At 39.9% G+C, this 21102-nt stretch overlaps 1 protein-coding gene and 1 long non-coding RNA gene across 13 annotated transcripts in view; both read left to right on the forward strand.

The window, feature by feature from the left end:
* The window catches only part of Magi2 (membrane associated guanylate kinase, WW and PDZ domain containing 2), a 1223070-nt gene that overhangs the window by 40789 nt on the left and 1161179 nt on the right, over positions 1 to 21102 (forward strand). The window lies entirely within an intron of this gene.
* Positions 1 to 21102, forward strand: part of LOC111756875 (uncharacterized) — a 168817-nt gene that overhangs the window by 40481 nt on the left and 107234 nt on the right. For both annotated transcript variants that reach the window (XR_010042297.1, XR_010042298.1), the window contains exon 3: positions 1 to 21102. This exon is cut by the window's left edge and continues 17422 nt beyond it; it is cut by the window's right edge and continues 107234 nt beyond it. This is a non-coding gene — a long non-coding RNA (uncharacterized LOC111756875).

Here is a 21102-nt window from a genome sequence, read left to right on the forward strand (position 1 = left end):
CAATAATACTATGTAAGCAGTCGGCATTGCTAGAAACATTGGCAGTGAAACTGATCAGGCACCATTGTTACAGTTGTAGAAATGGCAGGATGAGGCTGTCACACCAGTCCAGGAGTAGGAGATTGCAGTTAATTTTTTATGTAAATAACATTGTCATCCCTGTGACTAGGAGAGTGAAGGAGAGCCATTTTCCTTTCTCGCGCTGGCCCGCAGAAAGACGTCTGGCACTTGGTCCCCTGGTCCCAGCAGGTGTACAGGGCGGGGACTCTGTTCCGAACACCTTGATGTTCACCTGCCGAAGTTGGTCACCTGCACGGCTCTGTGTCCTGGCAGCTGCTCACGATTTATATGATAGAGTCCTCTCTGTCGGGTTTAGTGTCAGCTTAATCAGATTTACTTCGTACTCACTTTATATTTTGAAAATATCTTCCTTTCAGTTCTTCACAGTCGCTTTTACACGGGCTGAATAAAATGGGAGATGACTGGTGTGTGCTGGGGCAGCAGAACACGAGTTTGGATTTTGAAATTTTCATTTTTGGCAAGCACCGTGCAGGATGTGGCCTAGTTTCAAAATGTTTATTTGCACAAAAATTTAACAGGGATTGAATACCGTGCTTTCTGGAAAGTCAACATTTCATAAAATTTTGACTGTATTGCCTCACTTCACCTAGAAATTGCTTTCAATAATTTTAAAGGAATTACTGTTGAACTTTTTTTTTTTTTTAAAGAGAAGGCAAAAAAAAATTCTGTTCAGGTTAAACTTCTCAACTGCATTTTAAATATGATGCATGAAATCTTCTATCTATTAGAAAACTAAAGGTCAATAAGTCAGTAAATATTAATAACATTGAATATTAAGACACACCTAAATCCTCTTTCTTGTAGACTGAAGGTAAACTTGGTGTAAAGTGAAATCTGTTGTAACATACAAGTAACACATTGATCAAAAATACTTTGGGCTATTAATTACTCAGTCTCCCATTTGAGAAAGTCTTTGAGATTGTCAGCGACTTGTATTACATACCTACGATACATAGTAATGTAAGTGTTTGATCATGTTTTACCTTTCTGCCAAGCTCATAGTAGAATACGTGTCATTCTACCCTTTTCAGAGAAACTGAGGCAGAGAGTGCATGAGTCACTTCTCCATGTTTATGTGTTACTATGTGATAAGACTGAAGTATGACACTGTCATCTGATGTTCTTCACTGTATAATGTAGAGAAGGTGTACAGCACGGGAAGTCAGTCAACACTTTCTGTTTCCAGGAAGGGGTGTAATAGGAAGATAATGGTAGTGCATTTTCCTGCGGATTTCTGGGTCTTTAAGCACATTGATTCAGGGAAGGGAGCAGAGCTCCTGGCCCGTGTTTTGGTCCTGAACCGCTGGCAGTGCTGAACAACCTCCTGTACTTGCTGTGAGCTTCAGTACTATGAGGAAAGTAACACTGTTTTGCTGATGCGGTAGGAGGGATAAATAAGATATTGTGCAACTTCTTTTTGACAAAATAATTTTTGGAACACACAGATAAATGGGCTACAACTTTCCTGCCTTTTTCCTATGCTCGTTTCTGTGTCTTAGCCTCAGCTTTTCATGAAAAGGCCAGATGAGATCACTCTTTTTTAATGTCTCTAGAATCTTGTGGTTACTGTAGAAAATTACAACACTGATAATTCTGTGAGTTCCTTTCAAGGACTTAATAATAATGTTCTTTGAATTAAAATGTAGCCTTGGATTTTGTAGACCGGGTTTTTAGAGTCATTTTAATAGATCCATAGAGCTTAGAGCTTAAAAGGTGATGCTAGAGTTTGGGCCTCTGAGGACCCCGTGGGCCATGTGTTAAAGGCTTGGTTCCATCTGTGCATCACGGAGAGGGCTGGAACGCTCAGGAGATGGACATGGTGGGAGCTCAGGAAGCGCACAGACTCTGCAGTGGCAGAGAGCGTGCTGAGCGTCCTCTGCTGTCTCTGTGTGCTTCCCTGCCGGCATGAGGAGAGCAGCTTGCTGTGGCCTCCCTGCCAGGGTGTGCTGGCTCACCACAGGACAGCAGGCCTGCGCCTCGCGACCATGGCTGAAAGCTCTGAGCCGCTGTTACCTTTCTGTCTTTCCTCTTGCCTGTCACTGTGATTTCATTCCATTAACACAAGTGATCAGCATAGCACACAACTCTAGGACATCGGACAGTTCTGTAGACTCCTGTGTTAGGAAACTGGGACACACTTGGTCCTGATGTTTACAGATAGCTGCAAACATACTGTTCATCCTTCATCCAAAATTCTGTTGTAAAATCCGAGACCATTTTTTAACAGGAGAATGCTTAGTAAGACTGAGGTATAGTTAGTTGAATATAGCCAGGTTACTTTGCAAAGGAGTCATCTTTGTTTGTTTCCTTCTCTTATTTCTCTTTCAGGGATTTCTTATTACAACTTGTGTAGACTCAAGTAGTCATTTAATATGTAGTGATGAGTTCGTTTTATTGTCTCTTCACAGGTCTCAGTTTTAAAGATCATAGCATATTTAGAGTATGATGCAAGTGTAGTTAAGTTTTATATATTGCTTTATTGCTCTTCTCATTCTGGAGTTTTGAATCAGTATTTGTTCTCTGTCTCTCAGTTTGGACCTTTATCCCTAAAGTAAGCCTGGCATCTAACCAGCTTCCAAAGACTGGGGGCCTGTGCCTTTTTCCTGCTTAATTAAAAGTCAACAGGATGGTAGTCTGGCAGAGTTATAATTTGTCAGGAAAGGACAGCTGAGGATAAGCCCACATCCCTTGTCAGTTTTCCCATTTGGACATCCGGTGCCTGAGAGGAAAGAGGCATCGGAATGGGTGAGGCAGGGTGTCCCTGGCGTTCTTCAGTCCGTTTTCTTTGTCTCTGTGTAGGTGCTAACTAGTGCTATTAAAACAGTCTGCCTGAGAACCGGGCTGTGTCATACTAACCGTTGCCTGTGCTCACATAGAAAAGAATGCAGGTCACATGCAAAGCCATGGGTAATACATCTAGATCCCACGAAGCACCAGCACCACCGTCCAGAGCAGGCTGACGGCGCTGTGTGCTTCATCTTCTGTGGAGTGCAGTTATCTCCTGAGTGACAGCCTTCTAAAAATCCGCTAAGTAGGTGGGTGACTGCACTCACAGAGTGGGCATCTGTGCACTATGATTAGTGTGTAACTCTAGGGGCTGGGATAGGAAAGTCACCTTTATCTGATGGGTGGAATTATAGTGGACACCATGGCAAGGATATAGTTGCTGAGAATAAGTTCAGGAGTGCTGTGTTAATTATAATGTTTGTGTTTAGGGAATTGTGTAGTAAAGCCAGAGGGCAAAGGTTTTATTCTTCTGATTTTCTATACATTGATCCCTTTGAGTCCAAGTTAGCTCTCGCTATAAATCATTCACTTTGCAGATAACTTTTGGAACTCTAAAGATGACAGGTAAAGTCAGCACTGTGGCCTGGTTTATAAAAACAAGAGTGACTTCTCCTGAAAATATAATTTCCATTTTCTGTAGTATTAATTTATATATGTGCAGATATATTTAACATGTGTGTATACCTTACAGCTTTTGATGTTTACACAGTGTTGGAACATGACTTCACTGATCCAAAAATATTGGACACTTTGGAAAATCACTGCTCTGAAGTTGTGAAATTTGCATCATTTTTCTGAGAGACCTCTTCCTGTTCCTCATGCACCTCTCTTTATGGGACTAAAGAAGAGCAGAAAACAGGAGAGGAGTGGAGAGAAATTCAGCTAGCTGTACTGAGCAACTGCATTGACTCATGAGTACAAATTCATAATTACTGTTCTGTCTGACAGCCGCTGGAAACTCACTTATATTTTCCTATTTTTAGCATTAGGTCAAGTAAAATAACATTAAAATGTTCCGATACAGACTTTGACTGCATAAATAGATTAAAGCTATATGAGCACTAAGATCATTTATTCAGAAGAATAAGTTAGAGAAACTACTCGTTAATAGCCATGTACGTAGGAAAGTCAGTGTGGCTTAATTTCAGAGTCTTTATCTGCCATCTTTTTCAAGCAGTTGCTTAACATTTGTTGGAACTTTCATTTTGAGTTTCGGTTCATTCATCATTGTTAAAAATATAACTGACGAGATACAAAGAGAATCCAACCCTTGATTGTTTAAATGTTAGAGTGCTTGAAAAAATTAAGGATTCTTACCCTAGAAAATGATGAACTAACCAGTCAAAAGACACATGGGAAGAGTTTCTACAGACAGGAATTCTCTGAGAATCCGTTTACATCTCTAGCTTTTGGTTTTGTTTTGCTTTGCTTTCTGTGTTCAGAATGTGTGTTTTCACTATTAGAACTATGGTACCTCATCTTCATTCATAGTTTCTCCCTCTAGTTTGGCAGCTCAGCATCTGAATCCGTGTCCTAGTGATTCCTGCATGAAATGAAATAATACCTGTAGGTAACTGGAATGAAGTCTTAGATTCATTGACTCTGAATAAGGTAATTAAAAAAAAAACCCAGAAAATAGTTTACTGACTTTGTCAAGAGAAAAAGAAGCATTTTGAACCTTATTTTCTGGCTAATATGGTCTCTTAGAGAATATTTGATCTCAACTCAAGAGCAATAATGATTAAAGTATATTCATGAAGTTTTTTTTAAAAAGCACTTTCAGGTGTATGATTTATTACAGATCAACACTGGTTTGCTTGTTGTTTCTTTGATAATGCCTCATCTTTTGAATCGATTTAAAGTGGTTTAGGAAAAAGAAATGATATATTATCAGTCTTATACATTTACTGTCTACATAAACAAACAGAAATGCTGAATGTGAATTTGACAATCACTTGAAGGCAGATTGTAAACATAAATTCTCCATGGTTCAAATTTCACTGGTGCTAAAGCAGATTTTACTGGTATGGAAGTAATTGGTTTAGGATTTAGGGAAAACAGTTTCCGATCCAGATGAGTTAATCACTAATGAAAAACAGTAACACAGAATACTTGCTCAAACCTACATTGTTCAATTCTACTTGGCTGCTTTTTATCAGGAAAATCACAGGCTCCAGTGGCAGTGACAGATTTGGGGATTTGTCTCGAAACGTGTGTCTCACCAGCATCGGCAGCCACTAAATAAGAGAAGATTACAGCTTTCTTTTCAGCCAGCAAAATTCAATAGGAAAATCTGGGTCTTAAGGCAGAGAATGAAGGAACAAAAGAAGGGAAATGAAACACAGACCAAATTAGCATCGGAGAGTCCTCTAAATTTCTAAGAGGAAAAGAACTTGGTGCAAAAACTAAACTGTCACATATGTGGTTTGCTTGGAATCCTTGGTGCTTAAACACATGAAATAGTAACTTGAAGTCCGTAGCCTTTTTCCCATTGATAACGTGATTTTTAAGTTAAATTTGTTTGTTTAACACTCAGATGTTAAGGTTCTGGTTAGAGATTGTATGAAGGAAATTATTGGAATTTAGAAGCCTCTGAGGATGCCATTTCACTGCCTTCAGGCCACACTTGGTTGGTCATCCTGTCTGAGTTGTGCTGGGGGTCACTGGATCGCTCGGCCGCAGAGGACTTGGGTGATGCCCGTGATCAGAGACTTGTGCGGGAGAAGGGTTAACTTTAGTGCTATGCCAAGATGTGTGCATTAATGAGAACAAATACCAACAAAACAAAATTAAAAAGCACATACATCACATTTGTGAGAATAATTATATTCTCAAGCGGAAGGTCATGCAGAGGGTAGAAAGAGAAGAAGAATGGAAGGAAGTTAAAAGTATTTCATTGCTTCAAAATTTGAAACTACTCTGTATAATAAAGTACCATTAGTGATATCCTGAAAAGAGAGGTTTGCAATAAATATGTTACCTTGAATGCTAGTAAAATTTACTGTGCGGTAAGTATAACAAATACTTCACCTTTTAAAAAGGTCTCTTAGGAGGCCTGGGTGTGTGGGGAGATGGAAAAAGATATCAAGAAACAACTCACAAATGCATTAAAAGTGTTTGTTACACATTGGTAAGTAAAGGAATTGCTAACACAAACAAGGGTGCAAAATCATTATTATTAGCCAGCTTAAAAATTAGAAAATATTAGTATCAATTAGCATATGGTGAGATCAATATGTGAATACATGTTTGCACCACTCAGGAGAAAAAAGTCAATTTTGAAATCAACCTAGAGACAGCCTCAGTTTTTGACCCAATAACTGCAAGTCTAGTAACCCTACCTACAGAAATAGTCAGAAATGCACATAAATATTTATGTAAGAACATTGCAGTAAAACCTCTGATAACAGGAGGTTCAGCAATAGGAAAGAAACTAATGGAGCAAGCAAGTCTTAAACAGCCGTTGGAAAAATAATTTTCAAGGCAGTTGAATGACATGAAATATGTCTCATGTAATTGGATGCAAAATACAACATATGTTAAATTAGATGCCAACTTTATTTTAAATTTGGAGTATTGGGGGTCAGATCCAGGGCCTGACACTTGCTAGGCAGGTACTCTACCACTGGGGTTGTGCCCCATCCAGTGTTATTTTAAAAACACATACTTACACATGGAAAAATCTATGTACTTACATATAAATATAGTATGGTAAAATGTTCAGGAAAATATAAATAATAGGAAACCACAAAGTAAGCATTGTGGATCAAATTATTTCTCTAATTTTCAAATTCAAATTATATATATTTTATATCTATATAATATATATTATATATCATATACTATATAATATATATTATACAGTATATTTTATATATCATATGTAATATATATTTTATATATTATATTTCATATATATGTATAAAACTTATAATCTGCAGGCAAAAGGAAAATATTAAAAAGATAGCATCTTATTTACATGTTTAGTGGAAGTAAAAGACATAATTTTGATTTGCCTTATGGTTTCTGTCTTTAAAAGTCCTGACCTTTTGACTTTTATTTTAAAGTCAGTTTTAAGGTGTTACACTTTGGATGTTTCAATTTGTAAACGCGATATTCCTGGTCAGTGCTGCTAGTGTTACGAGGCATAGCATGACTGGATCATGTGTCTGTTTCCATGGAATAATGTGTCTGTAAAAGTGATTTCCTGGAGGCCTTAAATGGGCTGCTGCTCCTCTTCCAAAGCCTGCTGGCTGATGTTGAGCTCAGGGTGGCAGAGAGGTCAGCTGTCCTCCTATGCAGAGGTCGGCGGAGTAGCTCAGGATTTCTAAACCCGGGGGTGTAACCGGCATGATTAATTCCCAGCCTCAGACAGGAGCTGTGTTCCATCATCGGAAGTCTGGGGGGGGGGGTGGCGCAGTGTCTCATGTTAATCCATTAGAATCCTCAGTGACTGAATTATACCAAGAACCCTATCTAGACATGCATTGCAGAGCAGGAAGGAAGATGCCTCTTTCCATTTTGTTCCCTGCACGCCTGTCTAGCCTGTCTCTACTCAGGGAGGTGTTTCTATTTGTGGTGCACAAACAGTTCGCTCCTGGCTCTCAGGTAGTTCCTTATCCCGCGGTTCTGCTCCTTCTGAGGGGGAAGGAAGTGGGAGCCTGGGCCAGGTGGACACTTCCTCAGAGCCCGTGTTGGGTGTGACACACATTTTATTGCTGGGAATGAGTGCATGGCTGGACCTCACTACCAGGGCTACTGGCAAAGGCAAACCAGCTGGGCACCCAAGAAGCAGGGGGAAACTAGGAGCCTGGTTACATGCTCCATGATGGAACAGGATAACACAGACCAATGATTCAAGACTCTTCAGATTCACAGGATGGTGGAGGAAGCAAGGCCCGTATCATTTTGGTGGAGAAAGACGATGGACACCACCGTGGATCGGCTCTTGTCCTCTGCACTTCATGCTTTAGTCTGTGACTAGGCAGTCTCCTTTGTCTGCCCACTGAGTCATGCCTGCCACTTTCTCCTCACAGTGAGTGCTCTGTGTTGCTACTCCAGAGTATATGACAAAAGGAGCAGGGAAAACAAATCCATGTTCATGAAACAAACAGGGTCTAAGTGCTGGTGATTCAGAACCATGTACCTGGGTTCTGTTGAGCACGTATCTGTGTATTCTGCAGACGCTGGAGTCATGAGATGTTGTGGATACACCAGTGTGATCATAATGGGGTGGTTAAATGTAAATGGAACCTCGCCAAAACTGTGGACCCGAAGACTTCACAGATGAGCAGCAGAGCTGGCGTCCTACCCAGGGACAGGAGAGCCACACCGTGCAGTCCCAGCACAGCATTTCTGGGACCCCTGGGAAGGTGGTAGGACTTATGTCAGGAGTTTTGTCCCGTGGCCTCTTCTGTCGTGTAATAGGATGGTGAAACTCTGCCTTTTCAGGAGCCTGCCCATTTACAGACACCAATCATCAGCTTTCTGGCGACCATCATGTTGATGATAATTACCAAAGTTTATGTTGCAGTTGCTTTCAGTGGCACCGTTAAGTAACTATCATCAAAATAAGAAGCATGTAATATATTTCACATAAGCTCTGATTAGATATTTTTCTCAGAATTTCATATTACTGCCCAGTAAGAAAATAGAAGTTCAGAACACTAAAGGCATAAATTGTTCAGAGCACGTGTATATTTTTAATAGTCTATGTACCTCAAAGAACTGGTGTTTTTATGCTGAAAAAAAAAGTTTATGTTTTCACTGTTACTGGGGCTTTAGAAGTGTAGTTTGTGTCCATTCTAGAGCGATAATCCATGAGTAAGAGTGAGAAAAACTTGATTGGAAAGTGTACACTGGCCACTTACTCTTATTAAGAGCAAGTACTGTGAATTAAAGCAGGTCCCTTTCAGAAGAACAAGATGATTAGTGATCATAGAATAAAGAAAGAAGGCGTCACATGTGAGACATTTTGGTCTTCTGTTTGAAATACCTACTTTATACTTCAATTGCACAAGGCGAGCTCTTATCTCTCTGCTCTGTAATTAGGTATCCCGCACAAGATCTACTCAGGGTATGCCACATCTCAGTAAAATTATCAGAAATAAAAGGTCACTTCCTTTACAGTGTGTAAGGACACCATCGCACCTGGTTTTGACAGCTGAAAACTGGGAATAAACAGGAACCAGCACAGGCAGTGAGAAAAATGTGCAATCTGTCTTGTTAGCCTTATTTCCAGTTACAGGAATCACCGTGGGAGCTCTGGCCAGTCACGTAGCTCACGTTCAAGGGGACACCAGGTCTTTTTCCAGTCAAAACTGGTGTCAACCACAAGAGGTCTGTGCACAGGGCTCATACTGTGAGCACACACATGTGTCCAGGAGAACTCACCTGATTAGCGTGTGACACCTCAGAATGGAGTCTGGGGTTTTTGTTGTAGCCCCAAGACAAAGGTGTGCAGAGAACCAGGTTCCTAGCCTTACCCCCTCCTCTTGGCCTCCGCCTCCACCTTCTGGCTGAACTGGGGTATGTGTGTACCTGCTGGTCTTCTTGCACACCAGTGACGTTGGTAGCAGTTGAGACCTGCAGGCTGGACGTGCATGGCATGGTAGTGAGGTGGCAGTGAAGAGGGAGTCTCCACTTTGCTGATTTTAAGGATTTAAGCCAAGCACAAAAATATTCCACCTAGATGTTCTGTAGATACCTAGACCCATCTTCTGTTGGCTTTGTTATGTTTTTGGTCTTTTTGTTTTGTTTGGCACTTTAAGAACAGTGGAGCCACCTAAAAACGTGTCTCTGACTCTGCACTAGCTTAAGCCAGAAGTGACTGTCATCCATAGTGAAGGGAGGCCACGTGAAATAGTGTTAGACATTCAGCTTAGTAGCAGAGGAAACCAAGGTACTCAAAAAATGCCGTTACATTGCTCTGAGAGAATAAATTATTTATTGATATAAAACAAATAGAAGCTCCAGGAACTCTGATAAATGGAAGTGAACTTTCACTTATAGCAAAAAACTTGCTTCTAAATTTTAGTATACCAGGAAGAACGTTATTACAGTTAGTGTAGGTATCCAAGAATGAGAATTATCTTATCTGGCTTTTTCCAAGTATATATTCTTATTAAACTTTGTTGGTAGCATTTGTTTACTACCTAATATAGCCACATGAGAGGGTAACTAAGCATTACTAATTCTAATTTTTCTGAAAATTAGAAATTGATTTTGTTCTACCCACAGGAATCTCTGCTTGGAAAGAAGAGAGCTAATTAAAAAAAAAATCTTTATCCTGAGCTCCTTTTTTTCCCCTTAAACATTGGGTGCTATATTTGGTAATTACCATTTTCCTTATGCAGCCTGTCTGATACAAAGTTCTTAAACTGTAGTCATTGGAACCTATTATTACAGGATTCCACCATCTAAGTCTTTATCATAGATTAGAAAAACGGAGAAGCACACTTCTACTGCCCTTTAACTAAACAGATTCCAGGTACTACCACGCATGGTAGCAATTTAAAGATTATGACCAAGTGCTCCAGCCAAGTGGACACTGAAAATGGATATTACTCAAGATGAGTGGGCATGGCCATTGTTTGATAAAGAGCATATTTCCTTTGCAGTTAGGTTCTGCCTTGGTGTTGTCGTTTGTGGCGTGGGGAGAAGACGGCCACTATCACGTAGTAGTACCGTGGGTGTGCCTTACTGTGTGCTTCCCTCCGTCCCACAAGGTCCTTGCTGGGGCGCGCTCTCAGCTCACCCTGGAAGGGTTGTGCAGTGCTGCCCTCACCCCTGCCTTGGCAAAGTATCAAGTTTATTATGGATTGGAAGAATGTACCCTTAATATAGAAAATTGAAATTAGGCCTGTCTTGGTTACTTTTCTCTTGTTGCTGACACAAAATACATGGCACCCCAAATGAAGGAAAGAAAGGTTTATTTAGCTCACTGTTTGTGGAGGTTTCAGTCCATAATCAGCTGGCTCCAAGGCAGAGTGACATGGCACTGGGGCAGCACTTCAAGGCAGCAGCCAGCAAAAGCAGCCACAGTAAAAAGGGGGGAAACAAGCCTCTTCTCCTCTCTAATATTGTGCACAGGCCACCCCTACCTCCAGGATGGGTGTAGCACTCACAGAATCTCCTTGCCCTCCTCTTTCACAGGATGAGGATGTTTATGAAGTAAGAACCTGGTTCCCAGCTGAGTCTCTTAATTAAACTTCTGAACTTCTCAAATTGACACGATATATCAACCATAGCAAGGCCCTTATAAGGTTTGTTTGAAAGCAATTTAAAATTGAGGAAAAGCTAATTGCTTGTACAGGCTTTTTAAAACTATTTTTTTCCAAAATGTTTGTGTTGAGCCTAAGCAGCCTGTAATAATGATGGAGTCCAAAGTCAGAACAGAGACATTTTCTGTTTTATTTTCCTTTTAAATTGTTTTGAATCTTTGCATTGTTTCTCATAAGCCATAATGCAAATGCATTTCACTGTATTACTTAGCTTACCTTTGGAAGATGTGTGTTATTTCATGAGCCACATCTTTTGCATCTAAGTACAGAATTTTAGCCATTTTGCATTTTCTCTGAGACATTTATGCTGTGATCTGGTACCCTCACTGTTCATTCGTTCATTCAGGAAGTCACCCTAGACATCTCGGCTCCTGGCTACTCTGCGGCCTCCCGAGATTCTGTGTGCATAAAACCATGAGGATAAATAAGCCCTTGGAAGGTGACACAGGGCATTCATATATCACAGTTTCTGTCATGGCTGCATTTCCAGTGCTGGCTTTCAAACCTTCCCAGTCAGATGTTGAAAACTTAGGCTGCTGCAAATCGCTGTGTTCTCCCTGGACCTGGATCCCAGCACAGCATGGTTGTCCCAGACAGTGTGATCCCAGGGTCCCTCTGTGGTCCAAGGTGAAGAGGTTAAAGCAGTAGCCCCCCTGAAAGATACCACATAAGCTGAATGCTGATCTTATCAAGCTATTTCTCTTTACCAAAATGTCCTCTAGATAAGTTTTGACCTGGGTTCACGAAGCCCTTGCTCAAGGGATGGGAAGAGCAGGCTGCACTGAACTCTACCTGAGGATGAGAATCTGCTTTGATTTTACAGTGCTCACCTACCTTGGTTACAGAGAGAACAATTCTCCAGCTCCCATCCAGATTTCCACCTGACCTCTTCCTATAATGTGTTTCATCCCCCCCCCCCTTCATCGCCTCATGCAGAAAATAAAATTTCCTTGGTGGAATTCGTGGATGCAATTTATAACTGACTTCTAAGTGAAATCGAATTACTGTGGCATCTCCGTGGTCATTTAATGTGCTTCAGTGTTTTATTAAACCAAGACATGCATTCTTCTCTTGAAATGGTGCAAATCACTTTGCAGAATCCTAAAACTTTGCAACCAGAGAAGACCAAACTTGGACTGTGTGATGCAGGATGGTCCTATCTTTGAAGAAAAGGATGCTGTACCTGAAGCTGTTCTCCATCCCTTCCATCTGTGGAGGAATTGTCCTGAGTTTCTCGTTCTTCTAGTCATGAGTTTAGGATTACTCCAAGTCCAGATGTACAGGGAAATTTTGTCTGCCTGTGGGTTGGAGGCCATGTAGAAATCTTCTCATGTTTTTCCTGGCTTCCATTTTCTCTCCTTATGCCTGATTTAAACAATGAACTTATATTTTCAGCGTTTTTCTGGACCACTGGACAGATAATTTATGCTTACTATAGTATAATGTATTTGTCATATTAAAATAAAAATAATTTATTTCATGGTTTATTGTCAACCAGGAAAATATCACGCTGGTATTGTCCATGACTGCATCCTCACCGCCTGGAGTAAGTCTTATCACCTAATAGACATGGATATATATAGTTGTAATATCAGTGAGCTTTTTCTCATTGTGTGGATTTCAGCTTTCCCTGGATACTTTCCTGGCTCCCTGCTCCATCTGCTAAGGTCTAGGTTATTGGAACAATGATCCTGGTTGTATAGCCATGAAAATCCAGCCTGGTCCTAGCCAGCCCTTCTCCTGTGGAGAGCAAGGGAGGTTTACACAGGAAATCATTTCTGTACCCATTACGTACACTAGAATATTTTTCATTCTTGCAGAAGTCATTGACACTTTCAAGTTAAATATAATTTTTTCCAGGCCAGCTAGAAATAAATATTATAAAACCTGAGGAAACTGTATAATTCTTTTTCAAAGTGATTAGAAAAAAAATTCTCTAGTACATGTAATTTTTAAGTAGAAAATTCTGTCTCCAATGTCATTATGTAAAGATATCCCTATGATGTGACATTTATTATTAAATACAGAGTCAAAAACAGGAAAGGTAAGCCCTAAAATAGCCATAAAATACAAGATAATATCGCATTGATCTGCTAATGCTTCCCCTTTCAAGTGCATTTTCTCAATATTTGGCATCAGAAATTTTATTGTCCTAGGAATCTTGTAATTTAATTATTCCACAAGGAATTGAGATATAGCACCAGTTTTTTTCTGTGGCATACTGAAAATAGTACTTATGAAATAACACAAATTTGAAATTGTGCTGGATGTTAACCAATGTTGAAAGCATGAATGTGTAATGTGATGATTTATTAATGTTATATGTAAATAAGATATATGCATTCTATTTGTTTACACGTTAAATACCTTAATCATTGTAAGTATGTTACCACATCCCAAGAAATATTAAAATGAACTCTAAGTAAAAATAAACTTTCAGTTCTTTGCTAAAAAATCTTCCAGCATACATAAGTGAAGGCCAAGGTTTTTGAGTTTTTAATAAGCATGCCTGAATTTAATTATGAATGTAAGTTTTATCCTCTTCAAGTGTTGTAAATTATTGGAAGGTTAGACACTTATTTTATTATTCATACCTAACTAAAATCCTGTCTCAAAATTGTTATTTTTGTGCCTTGCTTTGGACTATAGCTATAAATGATTTTTTAAAACGACTTAGTGTATATGGTTCATAAGGTTGAATCTGATTTGATTTCAAGACATATGCTGGAGATTATTTTTCTGGTTAAGACTGTGACGTAAGCCTGGTGATTATTTTGCTTATTTGTCTTTGACATAAAGGCAGAAGACACTTTGTGAACTGCATGACCTTCTATGCCTTGAGACCATTTGCCTTCTGTAAGGCTCTTCACTGAGTCAGAGCCTGAGGCTGACTCTGTGTACACCTTATTACAGTAAAATTGAGCAGCTTAACTGCATTTATATATTGCATTTTCCATAATTTTCATACTTCTGTCTGTGACATTGTGTTCAGCCTTCACTGTCCATCCATGCTCACCTCAGTTGCTGACTCTGACCGACAGAACAGGATTTACTCACAGGATCCATCACATGACAGGTGTTACTGTTAAATTTTTAAAAATATGATTTTCAGCTACCTAAGTATTGGCAGAAAATTTTGGATTCCTTTTACAATCTATCTTTGATGAATACTTGTATGTATGTCTTTTTTTTTTTTTTTTTCAGGGGGAACAGGGTCTTGTTAGGGAGTTCAGGCTGTTTTGAACTTTGTGTAGTCCAGGCTGGCCTTGAACTCTCTAGAATCCTTCTGCCTCACCTTCCCAGTACTGTGATTACAGGCACGTGCCACCACAAATAGCATGTACTTCTTAATTGAGGTGTTACTTTGGCTTCAAATAAAAGTGAATAAGTATAATTTAAGAAAGATTTCACTTGGCTCAATAGATATCTTAAGTATTCAACATTAAGAGTCAGAGATTTCAGCAATAAATTTGGATATTTTAGCAAATTGGGATGGTTTTGAGAAGAAAGAGTTACAGCTATACCAGAAAGACTTGTGAATGTGAAGAAATACAGAAATAAAGCTAGCTAGATTTCTGCTCACATCAGCCTCATTTCAGACTGCATATTTCTATCTGTATCATAAGGGAGTGAGGAACCTCTTAGTTTAATGTAGAAAGACACCAGCATTGTTAGTTACTACCTACAACACATCTGATTGTAGTGAGATTAAATTATATGATATAATTTATCCATACCCAAATTGTTTGCAAATTTTAAAAAGTTTAAAAGTAATCAAGTTAACTGGTGATCTAGTTCTTGTTGTGGTTTCTTAGTGAAAATACGTAAACTGTTCATCATCTTGCAAACAGCAGGCAACAGTGGAGAACTGCGATCCTAGAGTTTCTCACCCACGGCGCGTGACCGTTTTCATACGTGCAGGAGGCCGGTCCTCCAGGGACAGCTCTAACGTGGACATTATGTTACTTCACACTCCTCTGAAGTGTAGCATTGTGATGACTGCTACGGAAACAATCAGAGTGGAAGCCGTAAAGCCAGAATGGCAGGGCGGCCACGACAAAGCGTCCAAAGCAGAGGAAGAGATGCACCACTGGACAGCACTGCTGCACGGCAGCGCTGTGCTCCTGACCCCTCTGGTGCAGGAAGGGGCTCCTTTCAGGGTTTGAATAGCATGCGAGCCGGAATACAAGGGGCTGAGGGTGGTGCCTAAGTGGTATCAAAAGCCTCAGGAAGCCCACTGGAAAGACCGTAATAACAAAGAAAGACCGTAATAACAAGGAAAGAAAAGAGAAGTACATCCTGGCCGCGGGAAGCCAGTGTGGAACTCCCATGACCCAAGAGCCAGGTGATTCATGGTGACTGCTGAGACGACTCTACATGTGGAGGATGCAGAGCCCTGAGAATTAGAATTCAGAAGCAGCATCCTGACCCCAGTACTGACATGCAGAGAAGACTCTCCCCCATCCCCATTGGCGGTGGTTTCCAGCAGAGTGACTCCATTTCCAAGAGGGACTGTGCCACCATTCCTATATAATACTCGCACCACATGCGCACCTCCCCATACACTTGGCATACACCTGGCGGGTATCTTTAAATTGTGTAACTGTGCACTGTGCTTTTTTCTTACTTACCATCACAGCCTCAGGGAAGGGTGTGGCCCATTCAGGATGCTGTAACACAATCCAGTATAGCAGTGGCTTACGTGTTGCAGCTCTGGAGGCTGGGAAGACCATGCTAAAGGCGTTGGCACCTCCAGTGCCCACTTCAGACAGGGACTTTATTGCTGAGTCCTCAAGGGAGAGCAGGCAGGGCACCTCCCTCAAACTCTCAGGGAAGTCATTGCATCCCCAGGCAGAGCAAGCATGCCAGCACCCCCTGGCACCTCACTGTGCTGCCTCCTGCCTCTCCTGTGGCACCCCTCTTAATAGTGCTGGTCACAGCCTGTAGGCACTGCTCCTGTGGGGTGAGCTTACAGCAGAATTCTGCAGGGACACCTTCGCAGCACAGCGGGCAGGTGGTGGATGAGAGGATTGTCCCTGACAGCAGTCCATCAGGCACATCGCCAGGTGAAATTCCTAAGGATGAGCGTTTGGTGGTACACTGACATTAGAATAAGGGGTTGGCTGCCCACTCACTTGCTGATTTGGAGTATGAGCCACAGTTAGTTGCTGGCTAAGAAGAGCAACTCCGAGAAACTCTCATTGCCTTGCTGGTTTAGGCTTTCCTGCCAGTCATAACCAAAAATACTTCCCTGTATTAATCCTGATGCATGCAATTTGATGCACTGAACTTTTGCAGATTTTCAAATAGCATACTTTATTTCAAATGTTTGAATCCAGTTTTTATGCTAATTACCAGTTCATTTACTACAACCACATTCCCAGGGCAGTAAATATTCTATTAATCATTAGAAATGGCTGCAAATATAAAGTCACAACTTCCCAGCACTTACTTGGTAAATGCATCTATGTAGTGTATATATTTCAGATTTTTCTTGTTAATTTTAGCTTAACGACAAATATTTTACTAGTAGTTTTAATGCTTTTAAGTATAAGGTATTATTAATGCTGTTATTACAGTTTTTTAGATGCCAAACTTGATGAGAAAATGGATATGGTAAAGCAGCATTTTTTCCAGCTCAAAAATGATTGTGTACTCATTTCTCGTTCCTTTAAACGCTCTTAAAATTTAACAATAAATTTTGCATAATCAAGTCTCCCTGTTTCAGAGATACGTCCTTCTCTTGCAAGCTAATGAAATATTTTTGTAAGATCAAAAGCCGCTAATAACAGAAGCTGCTTCTACAATGTGTGACACAAGGATTGTATTTTAATTCTAGAACTAAAGATGTTGTTAAATACAGTGTGGTAATCTCTCCACTTTCACTACTCCTATGATATGAGTGTGAGGGAGAGTATTTTTTAACCCAAACATTATCTGAAATTTAAAGTCACTTTATATTAAAGCACTTTTACTTACTCTATTCATGGTCCTGCTGGGGTATAATCCAAATTTACTAATGTTGTTAAAAGGTACTCCAGGTACTGCGGCCCCACTTCAGCTTTTATGAGAGTCTTGCAATCTCCCAAGTTTGCACATTACAGCTTCAGTAGGAGCCTGATTGCCTCTGGTCCATTGCAGCATCCATTTATTAAGCTTTATGTACACATTCTGTGTTGTGCTAGTGAAAAATTTTAGTATGCTTAAATCTTTTTAAAATTCCTGTAAACTTATCCCTGATTACAATGCCATAAAGAAAACAAAGAGCCTGCTCTTTTGGTTGAAACCATTTTCCTATAAGCTTCTGTGGAATATTTTTTATGCTATTCCGTTAAATACAACTATATTATCAAAAATTATATAGTAATAGAGTCTTGTGGGAAATAATAGTATATTGTTCAGAGGTTTGTAGAACAGCTAGATTTCCACCCACATAAGAATATTCGATGTATTTTCCTAACTTTGAAGGTTCCCCACTCAATACAGATAAAAACTTTCATTGTCTCCACATTATAAGAATTTTAGAACACAGATCTAAAATTTTCCTTCATCAAACCTTTGAAAATGGTGGTTCTAATTTTAAAACGATTATTGAAGTATGATTGATAAAAAAGGTTTACCTGTTTAGTGTTTATAGTGTGATGAATTTGGAGATAAGTATATGCCCATGAAATTATCATTACATGTTTGTAGTTAGGTAGCTATGCAGTTACAAACAGGCGTGCTCCTCCATTTACCCTGGAAACTTTATTGAATTCTCATATTTTACCTGTTATATATCCAGTTGCCTATACTTTTAAAGAAAATTGTGGTGATCATTAGTTCCATGGCAGACACCCCAAAAATAACTGACTTGCTCTCACATATTGTTTTACACTATTTTTACATAAGTGCACCCCTTTTCCTGGAAGCTCACTTGAACCCAGCTTAAAAGATAGTATTTCTAAAAATAATTTAAAGTTTTACATTTTCCAGCCAATTTTCCAAACTATGCCTCTAATCATAAATTTTATATGGGAATGTTTACCAGCATTCTCTAACATGATTTATTAGTTTTATTTTTACAGAAATCCAAAATGCTGTTTGGATTGCTCCAGTGTTACTTTACATCAATATTCACCTGCCTGTGTTTTCTGTGTGTGTGTGTGTTGTGTGTTGTGAATTTTGTTGTTTTGTTTTGGCCATTTCCTTGTAAACATACCCAGCCTTGATCTTTGTATATAATGTTAAGGGGTGTTGGGGATTTTTGTCTTGACTGCCTTGCTCACTTGTAAGCCATTAAGTAATTTATTCTTCCACCAATCTTTAGAATGACTTTATCTATGGATATCCCATTGCCTCATTCCATAACATGCTTACAGTTATTGTTCTCTTTTAAAATTTGATTTCACTATCTGGAGTGGTCAGAACATTACATTTTAGAAATTTCTGTATGAATGGGAACCCTTTTATGTCTCTCTAGAAATGATGTCAGCATTTCGGTTGCTGTATCGTGTTAAGGAAGTATTATTTTTTTCATACCATGATGACCAAATGACTATTTTGACATCTGTTAAGGTAAACAAATATTTTTGTTCTTTTAATTCATGAAGGTTCAATTTTGTTATTAGCAGATCCCCTGACATTAAACTGTTTGTGTATTTTTGCCGTGATTTAAAACTTGATTTGAACGACATAAACAAATGTACCTATAAGAGGAGGAAGTACAATCTTTCAGTTTTCTGGGATGTCAAGATTATATTTTACATATTTTCAAAATTACTTATTTGTCTCAAAGTTAATTACTTAAGGATTGGATTTAATGACAGAATGAGAGGAGTTGATGGAGCATGTATCCCAGGATTTGTTTTGTCTTTAGCTCCAGGAATAGGTATTTAAAATTCAATGGCAATTGGGTTGGGGATTTAGCTCAGCGGCATAAGCACCTGCCTTGCCAGCAGGCAGTTGTGAGTTCGATCCCCGGTACCTATAAAAAAAAAAAATCAAAAAAATTCAATGGTAGATTAGTTATATTTGGTATTACTGCTGAACTCGTCTTCAACATTTTTGTGAGTCCCTTTCTTGTGCATGCCTCTGGTGTTCCTAGGAGTTCTAAATGGAAGAAAAGGACAGAATAATGATGGCTGGAGTGCAAGGGGAGTGAGGTGTGAGGCCCCCTGCCGGTTGTTGTTGGAAACATGAGGTCAGCATCTCAGGTTTTTCCTGTCCAAAATGTAGAGATTGGATTTATGGAGCTATTTCCTGAGGCAGAGAGGAAAGCAACTCACGGTCCTGGACTTACAAAGTTCTGTGTTCATCTTTGATTTTGTGCACAGTCCTCAGAATTTGAGTGTAGAAGGTGGGTGTGGTATGGTGGTGCACGTCTGTAATCTCAGCACTGTCACACTGGGAAGCTGAGGCAGGAGAATCACAGCTTCAAGCTAAGTCTGGGCAATTTAGAAAGACCACTGAATGAGAGAGACAGACAGACAGACTTACGGGAAGAGGAAGGAAGAAGGGAAGTGTTGTAATTAGTGTTTGCAAGGAAAACAATTTAATAGAGAACACATAATTTATAGTATTATTTTATAATCTTCCTGCAAAGAAAAAAGCACAAGAAGTGCAGGAAATCTGTCCACAGACTAAAGACCCCAGAGAATCCAGCTGAGGGCCCGGACCCCATCACAGTATCCTGCATGAGTCCAGCTGAAGACCCGGAGCCCATGACAGTGACTCACGCAAGTCCGTTTCACGGATCTGCACTGGGAAGGCCCCAAGGTCAGCGGCGGAAGCTAGAAAATCTCTGCCAGTGGGAGGAAGGATCTGGCCAGCAGGCTGAAAGTTCTTCCTGGAGCCAGGAAGTGATGCTCAAAGTAAAGAGCGGGGCTCCCCTAAAAAGTAACACAGCCATTCTCCGCAACAGTGAGGTCCCAAGCTCTTCCAAAGATAAGGACAGACAAGTTCATATCAGGAAAGAAGCCTGAAAACCTTCTCCAGGAGAACCAGTGGCAACAGGAGAACCAACAACACCACTTCTTCCTCCGCACTCTCTTTCCTGTGTTGTTGCAGCTGTCCTCAGCGAGGCCATCCACACTCAGCACCAGGCTGACTCAGTCCAGCTGCTGTTACATTGACCACCAGTTGCCAATCCACCACAGGAGGGAAATGTGTAGAGGAGTTTCAGTTTCATATTTCAAGCTTCTCTCTCTCTCTCTCTCTCTCTCTCTCTCTCTCTCTCTCTAAGATTCTACCATTAACATTTTATTGGGCGTGTTTTACCATCCATCCATCTACCCACCCATCCAGTCATCCAACATTTATTTTTTGATGCATTTCAAAGTAAACTGTAGCCATTGGTACACTTCCTTATAAATATTTTTTGCATTGATTATTGGTACATTCTAGGTATATGTAATGATCACACTCATCATAGGGAATTTTAGCTCTGCACGATACAGCTTGAGGTTTTTTCCCCCCATTTTCCTCCCTTCCCTTTACCCCTAAGTCCCCTCATTTATAAAAGCCTTGTTTCTGTTTTTTTCCCTTCTTTTCTCATTTTTTTCGCTTCCTTCCCCCTTCCCCACCTCTCTAGTCCCCATCTCATTTGAACATTTTCTTTCTCTTTCACAATTTTGCACATTCTGGTCCTTATTTACATTTTCAGTCTGTCTTTTATAAGTAAAAGAAATAGGACTTTTTTGATCTTTTGAAGACAATTTGGTAGCTAGTATATATTGCTCTTGTTGCTAAAGAAAAGTGGTGAATTGGAGAAAGCTTTCTGAAAAACCCTCAAAATGCAAGCAGTGTTTTAAAGTTACTTTTTAGAGAAGAGATTATACTTCAAAATTTGTCATCTGTGAAGTACCCTAGATCAAGAGGTGGTTCTGTTAGCCCCAGACACACACACACTTCACCACTGCCTAATCACTGATGTCCAGATCTGAGGGAGACTATCCTAACATCGACTTCCTAT

This window comes from Cavia porcellus, unplaced genomic scaffold, assembly GCF_034190915.1.
Source record: "Cavia porcellus strain 051 isolate PalLab524CR breed Dunkin Hartley unplaced genomic scaffold, mCavPor4.1 scaffold_2, whole genome shotgun sequence".
NCBI classification, from domain to species: Eukaryota; Metazoa; Chordata; class Mammalia; order Rodentia; family Caviidae; genus Cavia; species Cavia porcellus.